At 31.5% G+C, this 10,410-nt stretch overlaps 1 pseudogene; it reads left to right on the top strand.

The window, feature by feature from the left end:
* LOC111293249 (homoarginine-6-hydroxylase 2-ODD-C23-like) lies at positions 1-9,499 on the top strand (annotated as a pseudogene).
* Positions 9,500-10,410: the final 911 nt, after the last annotated feature.

Raw genomic sequence — 10,410 nt, 5'->3', positions numbered from 1 at the left:
AAAGATTAAAAAGTAATACGATACTGATTTTTTTGAGGTAACCAAATATTCGAAACGGTGATTAACGTAATCTCAATCCGATGATAAAATCAAAATCCGTGTGAATTATTGAGATCTAAAATGAGCAAACTTCAAAAATAATTTTTCCTACCTCGTATTGTTACATTTGTGGATAACACTTGTCAACGGGGTCGGGGACCTTTTTTTTTTTTTCTTCTTTCTCTTTCTTTCTTTCTTTCGTCTCCCTTCCCCCTCTCTACGCAGAGCTTCTCACTCTAGGGCGATTTCTGGCTGCTGCTCCGATGGCGGATGCCACCGCTGGCCGCCGCCAGCCGGCGTCCTTTTCAGCCTAAATTTTCGTTGCAGCTTCCTTTCAACTCCTTCTCCTCAGATCCCGCCTTCGTTTTCTGCAAATCGCCTCGGATTTCCCTAGATCTGAAGTCAAAGCCCGAAATTTCAAACCACCATAAGTCTTACCTCTGCGGTCCAATCTCTCCGAAACTGAAATATGTTGCTCTCTTCCTTCTCTTCTATCTTTCCACCGTCTCGGATTACGCAAAATATCGCCGCTGCCGCTGACCTCCCTACGCTGTCGCTGGTGGTGCCGCCAACGGTGGTGCTTATTATTCCTTGTTGATTTGCTTTCCTCTTCCTCCGAATTTCAAGACCTAAGCTCTCCCAAATTAACCAAACCGAAACCCCTAATGTTAGTGCGTTCTTTCTTTTTTTTTTTTTTATGATTGTATGGTTTCCCTTTGGGGAATGTGATTGGAATTTTTTGTTTTTGTTTTTATTTTTGGTTGAGATGGTGAGTGTTCTTGGTCTTGGGCTGTCTGCGTTTGTTGTGGCTTGACTGATTTTTTTTTTTTTTTTGTGGTGGCTTTTGGTGGAGGGAAGGTGAGTGTTACTTGAAGGTGTTGGGATTTCGGTGCTTGTGGCGGCAATGGGATTCACGGTGATTTGGACAGAAGGCTCTTCGGTGTCTTTTTTTTTGTGGCAGGTTGGTTTGAATGGAGGTTGTTGGTGGTGGTAATGGGCTTACGCAGAATGGGGATGGGTGAGATACGGTGGTGTGGGCATGCTGGTTGCTTGCACTAGGAATTTTATTTTTCTTTCTCGTCTGTGTTCGAATACCCCCCCCCCCCCCCCTTTATGTTTCTCGGATCATTCCTTCCGTCCCCGTAGAAAGATAATGTGTTCGGTTTCACAAAGGGCTGCTTGGCTGCCGAAATTCAACCGTAGGGTGGCTTGTAGGGTGACCGTAGATGGTTGCTTGAATTCAACGGCCGATTTGGGTCGTACACACTCTGCAATTCTGCCTAATTTTTTTTTTTTATAACTTTACAGCTTTTGGCTTTTTTTTTTTCTTTAATTATTAAAATTTAATTAACAACTTGAGGCCTTAATCTGCAAATTAGGGTTTGGACTTTCAAACCCAACGATTAGGTTCGGTTTATAAATTTGGAAAACCCGAAACAAAGTTGAATTAAGCTTAATAGATTTAAAAGATTCGAATCTTTAATCTGTCCATCTCGACAATTCATAATTAAATTGATTTTCATAATTAAACCGATTATGTGAAAGTTTGAGTGTAATCTTGAAAGTAGAATTAATTTAGAATACGAAATCACTAATTCAGACAAAATGAGATGATTATAATATAGAAAAAAAAATGTGGATAATTGGGAAATTAGATTATTACAATATGGGAAAAAAAAAACGTGAATAATGGGGAATCTAGATTATTATTATCATATCTCTATCTTGGACAAGTTTGTTTGTTAACACTTGCAATATCTGAGCTCCAAGCTTTCAACTGATTTATAGGGAAAAAAAAAAGGAGAGCTGTAAAAGCTGAAAAAGTTCAACATAGGAGTTCGTAGAGGATCGACGATAATGGCAACCGATTTCAAATCCATCCCCATCATCGGTAATTAAATCCTTAATTTCATTTTCATTTTTTCGTCCACCATGATTCGAAGGCGCTTTCAATAAAAAGGGGGTGCAGTAGAAAACCTTTTTATCGCACTGAAACTCTAGTTAAAGCTAAATCTCCACTGACTTTGGAAAGCCGAAGGATGCAAGCTAATTACGTTTCAGCTATCTTAGCTTGTTTTGAAACATTTTCCTTGCTTTTAAAATCTATAATATTATATATGTCCTATTAAGGAAACAAGAAAGACATTGATATGTAGATAATGATAGGGAAACATATGTAGATAATGATAAGGAAACAAGGAAGTTGGATAGAGTAATGATAAATGGGTCCTGGCTTATATAGCTTACATGATAAAATTTTAAATTTTAAAATTTAAAATTTAATGATTAATATCTAAATTCTAACAATCTTTAAAGAAAAAAAAGAGATTAAAGAAATTAGAAAAAAAATGCATGTTAATTAGAAAAACGTGTTAAATTAATTTAGTTATGTGAATCGATAAAAAACGACGTCCAAAAACTTTATCACCTATTACGTATACTTAATTTTGGTTAATACGATAATTGACTAAGTGTATTAATTTTATTTTTAATTATGATCTATAAAGTAATAGGCAAACTAAATTTAAACTAATGAATGATTTAATCAATCAAACCCACGGGCCACCGGCCGACAATCTACAAATTTTAACCGCCACTTTAATTTTGATACCAAAAAAAAGGTCAACCGTATACATGTGCACATGCTTAATTTGTAACTTAGACTCTTATAAAAAAAAAAAAAAAAACTTATTGACCGTGGCCGTAAGAATTGGGTTCTTAGTTTGTTTTTATGGCTAATAATATTCATACATTTAGTAAAGAAGGGATGAAATTAATTTGAAGAAACAATTATACGGAAAGCAAAATTAAAAGAATGAAACACAATTAAAAAATTATTAAAGATTTTGATTTTTTACATTATAGACATTAAATTTGTTTGATTTTTAGTTGAGTCTTGATTTAAAATTTATTATGTGTATTGAGTTTTTAAATCCAAGCTTGATTTTGACTCAACTGAACTCCAAGCTTAATTTTGACTCAGTTGGGCTTCAAACGTAATTTAATTCAGTCAGATTCGAAACCCAATTTTATTCTTTAAACCAAAGCCTACTTATTTTTTATTTTATTTTATTTTACATTATATTAACTTATTAATTAAACACACATAAAAAAAAACAAACAAAAAAAATAAAATTAATTATTTAATTATTTTAAAAAAAGGAAAACAAAAAGTAAGAGGGATAATGTATGGCACTGTTATTGACCCTGTCCAACCCTCTACCCAATCTCATCAGATCAACCACCTTGTAGCTATCAAGAGTTTACCCTACGGGCCACCCTACTCCTACATCCAGCCACCATGCAACCACTCTTTACAGTTGCCATATATTCTGCCCTTCATCATCGCCCAGTTTCTTTCCCTTCTGGTCTTTCTCGGACACACTGAAACCCAGAGACTCCCATGCTCAGAAAAACCCTAACTCCCATATCCATAAACCCAAGCTTTCCTACACTCCCACTAAACCCTCCACCCATAAAAAAAACCAAAAACATCAAAAAAGTCTAAATACAAAAAAAAAAAAAAACACAGTCCTCCCCATAGGGAAGAACCTCAACGCCAAAGTCATTCTGTAACAAAAAAGAGAAATCATTAGTTTAAGTTTTTTTTTTTTTAAAAGAACCAAGAAACTTCAAAGCCCGATTTGCTACTATCGAGGTTGTTTTTTGGCAAAAAAGAGATTGGATTTGAAAAGAAGGTGTTGAGGAGAATTTTTGAAGGTTTTTTGACGTTTTTCGATCACCGGCAACCACCGGAGACGACCATCGACAACCACCAGCAACGACCTTAGGCGGTGGCAGCGCAAAAGCACGACGTCTATTTCTGGCAAAGTCAGAGAGGGATTTTTTTGAGGCTGGGACATTTTTTTAAAAGGAAGAGAAAAATGGGTTAAAAAAAATGGGGCTTTTATATAGAAGACTAAGGAACAAAACGACACCGTTTTGGTCAGAGAGGATCTGTGCATGCTCGTAACCTACCCGAGATTCGCACAATCGACCTACTGACCCACCTTTTTCAATAGCCTTAAACTAGTTTAATTAGATCGGACCAAATAGCTAGTGAACCGATTTGAACTGCCTCTACTCCGAATTGTCAAACTGGATCGAACCAACATTAACCGGACCGACAAGGTAAAAAATTTTTTAAAAATTTTTTGTATATATTATTTATATAATTTTCAACTTTATTATTATTGATATTCGTGCATGTTTTAAAATTTTTAGAATTTGTTAGAATAAATATTTGTTGTTTTACAATAATCAATAATAATAACAATAATAGTAATAATAATAATAATAATAATTCAAATGAATTTTAAAACTTTTAATTCCTTTTAATATTTTTAATAATCCAAGTATTGAATAAAAAATAATAAAAAATGTATAAAATGATAGAATAATAAAAAACTTTTTCCTACCTAGATGTTAGATGTGATGTAATCATGCTTTAAATAATGATAACTTCGTTTAGATGTTGAAAAATTATTATAAAAAAATTAAAAAATTAAAACTAGGTAAATTATTATTAACTCTTCATAAAAAAATTATTTTTTAAAAATCACAAAAATAGAACTTACTTCGAAAGTCTGCTTAGATATTAAAAATTTTTGGAAATGTTCTCCTTTTTTTAAAATTAAAAAATCAAAACCTCGTAATTGAAACCTTAAACCCTTCAAACCCTAAAATTAAACCTTAAACCCTTCAAACCCTAAAACCTTTAAACATCAAAATTGAAACCCTAAACCCTTCAAATCGTAAAACTAAAATCCCAGACCTCAAACCCTAAAACCAAAACCCTAAAATCTAAAATCCTAAACCCTAAAATCCAAAAATTTAAAATCCAAAATTCTAAAAACCTCAATTTAGCACACAATCATTAATCATTACCCAAAAATCATGCAAGTCTTAAAACCTCAACCTAAATCTATTTCGAAACTTTAAGGATACGTGTGAAAATCTCACATGAAATGATTTGTTCCTGAATGTCGCTTAGATGATAGGGTATTTAAAAAACTTTATTTCACTAAGTTTTTCATACGAATCCCTAATTCACATTAATAATGGGATTGATAAATAAAAAATATAATAGTAAATTAGGATCTTAAATAAAAACAGTCGCACCTAAGCTCTGTCCAAATATTGGAGAGTCGAGATGGTCTCATTATACTTAAGAGCTCAACCTTAAAATTGCATTTCATCTTACATAATATTCACTGGCATATATACATTAGCATGTTATCGTTGGCAATCATTTGCATTCTTCTGTCTTTAATTTTTATTTATTACTTAATGATAAAATGTTTTATAATAAAAAAGGAACAATATATATTTTTTTAAAATTTGTGATATTATAAAATAAAACAAAAATAACATTTCGAAGGAAGTAATTTTTGATACTTTGCTAAGATGTTGGAGAATCACCAATAACTATCTTTTATAAAGAGTGTTATTACATTTTAAAGATTGTTGTGTTAAATCTTAAGCGAAAAAAATTATTTTAAATTCTGTCTAGATGTTGAAGAATTTTAAGATAATTCTTTAACTTAAAGATTTTTTCAATATTCCTAAATAAAGAGTTTTTAGCAATATTTTATTTTATTTTTTAAAACGAAAGAGATTATTATTAAATTTCAAATTAAAATTATTTCATCCAATACTAAAAATAACGCATGACTAAATGGTACCAATTTTGGGTGTTGTAGGGATGTTAATCATTCTCCACACGTAACCAACTCCTGAGCCCAACTTGATTTTTCGTAGATCAAAATTTATCTTTTTGATAAACTCTAAACCTGCTTTTACAATTTTATTAAAAAGATAAATATTTGGATGACCAATCATACTCTAAAAAAGATTGATCACAATTCTTTATTTTTCTCAATTTTAAAATCATTTACGTATGATAATTCCAAAATCATTATGACATACACAAACCCTTCAAATCCTTAAACTCTTCATCATAATTCAGATGCACTCATCAATTTCATTGAGATGATCATTCTTTGCAATTCTTTTAACAAAACACCTATGCAGCTAGGCTGACAAATATAATATATTCAAGTACTCAACTAGGCATATATGCAACCTCATCCCGTGGAGTTGACGTTGACTTTTCCACCTATTTATTTGGACAAAGTTTCGTTTAGAATGCATTCTACTTACAGCTGCATGCTTTCTACAATCTGCACCATGGCAACTAACTTCGAATTCTTTCCCATAATTGGTAGTATTTGATTAAGCTCCTAATTTATTCCCATTTTGCACTAATCTACCGATGTTTGGGTTTAATTCATCATGCTCATGCAATTAGACGTACATGATGTACCTATACTGAAAATGTTGCTTTTAAGGTTTGATTTGTATTGCATGAATAACAATTAGCTAATACTATATATATATAAATCTGCAGTTCTTTCGTTTTTTCTGGTGATGTATATATAGATATTGCTCCTTTGTTGGCCAAGTGGGATAATCCAAGAATGGCTCAAGATCTTGCTGTATGTGAAGTTGTTAAGCAACTCGAAACCGGCTTCTTCTACGTGGTACTTATATATTTGCAATCAACCAAGGGTTCTTTTCTTTTTTGTTCTTAAAAAAAAATGGAAAATTAAGTATTCCTTTCCATGAAGGTGATGAAATGTTACTCTTAAAAAATTTTCAGATCATATTTGATGCATTAAATTACTGATAGAATAGGATGATAATAATTCTATATCATATTTAATTTGTATCTAAAGAAAATTATAGGGATTGTAAAGAAGATTAATATTTTCTTAATATAGGATTATTCAAGTCTTTTTAAATGGAAAATATTATTTTTAATCTATGGGATTAAACTCACATATCCAATTATATCCTTCAAAGTTATATCAATAATTTAAATTCTATAAACTTTGAGAAAATATAATTTTGATAAATAAATAAATTATCATATCATAATCTTTAAATACATCAAACAGAAAATAAAATATTATTTAATTTAATTTAATTTATAATATTATCTTATCTTGTATATCAAACATTACCTCAATGTGTTAACTTGCATGCTTCATCATTCACCAGAAAGGTCATGGCGTCCCTAAGTCAATCATGAAAGAGGTTAGAAGTATGACTCACAAGTTTTTCAATCTTCCCTAGGAAGAAAAACTCAAAATCAAAATGACTCCTGCTCCTGGATACAGGTTAATCAATTGGCTTTGTGAAATTAATGCTATAGCATTTACTATATATGGACCTGACCCTAACGATTTCGATGCAGGGGATGCGAAAAACTTAAACAAAATATAACCAAAGGTGTGCCTGACTTGGTGGAAGCTATCGATGTAGGCGTCCTAACCGCTTCATGATTTCCAATTGCTTTATAATCCGTATTTGTTGTTTGTAAGTACTTACTAATTACATGTCATTCTTTTGGACCACGGTTCTATAAAGAAATAGAAAAGGGGACTTATGGAAACTTTGGTGAGGTAATGGCCGGATGTAACCAATGGTAAGTATGGAAATCAGTGTTCACAATTCTAACTTTGAAATACATTTTAATTTTACTAATGTTATATAACTTATATGGAGTATAAATCTAGGATGAATAATCTTTAATTTGTTTTTTTAGTTCTATTTTTTTTTTGTCCTTAAGACTGTTAGGAATCTTGATCATTAGAACTAAAAATCTAGCATATTATGAATCCATCACACGATGTTGGCTTCTAGCTTATATCTTCTGATAAAATATTATATATTTACAGGCCACAGGATCCTCCGAACTTCAAAAAGAGGATGGAGGAGGATTTCAGCCTTTGCACAGGCATGCTTGATTTTGCCTTGGAAATTAAAATCGATTTCCTTTCTTTTCCAATGTATATATAGCTAATTGATCAGTTAATTGGTAATTTCCTTGGAGTTTCCATTAGATCTCTCAAGAAAAATCATGCGAGGGATAGTTTTGGCATTGGGGGAATCACCTGATGAGTTCGAAGGTAAAAGGGGTGGAGTTGCATTTTGGATGGTTCGTCTCAATGGTTACCCAGGCGAGAAAAACACATGAAAAAAACCGAGATTGGATGGTATCTGTAAGTCTAATTAAATTTACATTTATGTATGCATTTTCTTAATCTTTTTGGTGTTTTATTAATTACTTAAGCTTTGGGCTTTGTGGGTTCTTTTTATTTGTTTTTATCTGTCTGTCTTGCGGGGAAACAATATTATCATCAGTGGGATTCACACCGTCTATGGTTAACTTTTCAACTATCAAGTTCAGATGACGAGTTGCTCAATAAGATTTTCATAGCATACAATAATTAATATTCTCAATCTTCTTAATATTTTATTCTCAACAGGTTTGCTGTCTTTGATTAATCAAGATGATGATTGCACTTGAGGCACCCACTGTAATCCTATTGCCATTATATTAATACTTAAATCCATCTATAATTCCTTCACAAATAAGTTTAAGTATAATTAGTGAATACTAATTATATAGAAATTGGCTAGACTGGCAAGAGAGTTTGCTCTTTTTTAGGCTGCTTGGGTCCGAATTTATTAGAAGATTGTGAAAAGATAACTTTTTATGAATTTGATAGATCTCAGGTAAATAAAAACTGATTCGAAAAAGAGAATGTGTTGAATAAACTTTAAAAAAATTTTAATTGTTCAACCAAACAAAATTATATAGGAGAAAAAAACTAAGAATTGAACTTCAAATCTATACCTAAACCGCTATCTGTTTGTTTACTTTAAAAAAATTTTGTATGCTACTTTGAAGGTGAGAAACGTGTCAAGTGAGTGGATACCGGCTACTCCAATTCCTGGAACATTTGTTTGCAATATTGGTGACATGTTGAAGGTAGATGAATATCTCCTAATTGTTAATTATGGTTTATATTAACCTTAATTAATTCTGTTTGACATAATCTCTTGGATAAATATTATTCTTACAAATATTAATCCTGCAAGGAGGTGTTGATGCAGATATGGTCCAGTGACTTGTACGAGGCAACTCTGCATCGAGTAATCAACAATTCTCCAAAATATCTAGTCTCCGTCGGTTATTTTTAGGAGGTTAGTAGAATTTCTAACCAATTTTTCCAATTGAATTAGCTTCTTAATTTTGTTGATATTTTTTTAAATATGATAATTTTAGATATAACCTAAAAACGATACTAAAAATAATATGAAAATGATATTATTTAAAATTTTAATAAAAATTATCAAAATATTTTTTTTTTGTATTTAATATATGTTTGACATAAAAATACAACACAAATATATAAATAGTCAAAAAAAAATTTTATAAATTATTTTTCCCCCTCACTGATCAATATTGTTGAAACGGGGAAATTTGGATGCAGTGGTAGAGCTATTGGAAATATGTGTGGAAAAGTGCGGTGGAAATCGGATGAATGAAAGAGCTGTTTATGGGGAGCATTTAATAAACAAGGTCAAGAATAACTATGTTAATATGTAGGAGCTCATTCACATTCCAAGCTTGTTATGTATAATTAATCTAAGTTTTCCTGGACTCAAAGCGTTGACCAGAATTTGAGATAAGAATAAATATTACTTGTTTAAGCGTAAATATGTATGAAAGTGCCTTCAGGCCAAAATAAAATAGTGTGAAAGTGGTGTATCGTTTTGTTTATTTTTCTCAAAGTTATTTGTGAAAGAGCCTTAAAAAAAAAAAATCAAATGAGAAGCCAACTTTTAAATTAACTCCAAGTCACATTTTCCTCAAGCTCATTGTTTTCCTGTACTAAAGATTTGAATAATAAATCAATAAATAAATTAAATAAACTCAAGTACCTTAAGATTCAAATCTAAATTTAAAAATTACGCTAACTTTTCTTTGATATTGACAAAATAACTCATTGATCATAGTATGGATATTCAATACATCTGTTTATGCCGAAATGAGGCTATTTTTTGAAAAGACAAGAGAAGGAAAAGAGCAATTAGATGTAAAAGTAAAGAGTATTCCTTACATTTGCACTCTAACACGCAAGTTAGATATCAGAATAAAAGAGGTCGAAAAGAAAGAATAATAGGGAATTGGGACAAAATGAAATCTAAAATGATAATACCTAGATGTCCATATTTATAGGTGACAAGCAATGGACCAATGGGGGACGACAGTGATGTGGCACTGAACATGTCAGGCCAACTTGACATATCAGATTGGCTTAAATGTCTGAAATGCCTCTAATTGTCTGTTGATAGCCTTTAATAGGGGGAAAGGACCACAATGCTTTTTTTATCACTAAATGCCTATAACATTCTATCCTCCTATCGAGCAATTTGAGTATCAAATTATTGGGTGTATGATTAATTTATTTTGCATATGTTGGTTGGTTTAAAAAGGATTCCCAGATATCCAACCTC

The sequence above is a fragment of the Durio zibethinus genome, chromosome 10 (genome assembly GCF_047325235.1).
Source record: "Durio zibethinus cultivar Kanyao isolate XHJ-2024 chromosome 10, ASM4732523v1, whole genome shotgun sequence".
NCBI lineage: Eukaryota > Viridiplantae > Streptophyta > Magnoliopsida > Malvales > Malvaceae > Durio > Durio zibethinus.
Note: the sequence above shows the minus strand (reverse complement) of the source record. Positions and strands in the feature narration are given on the sequence as shown.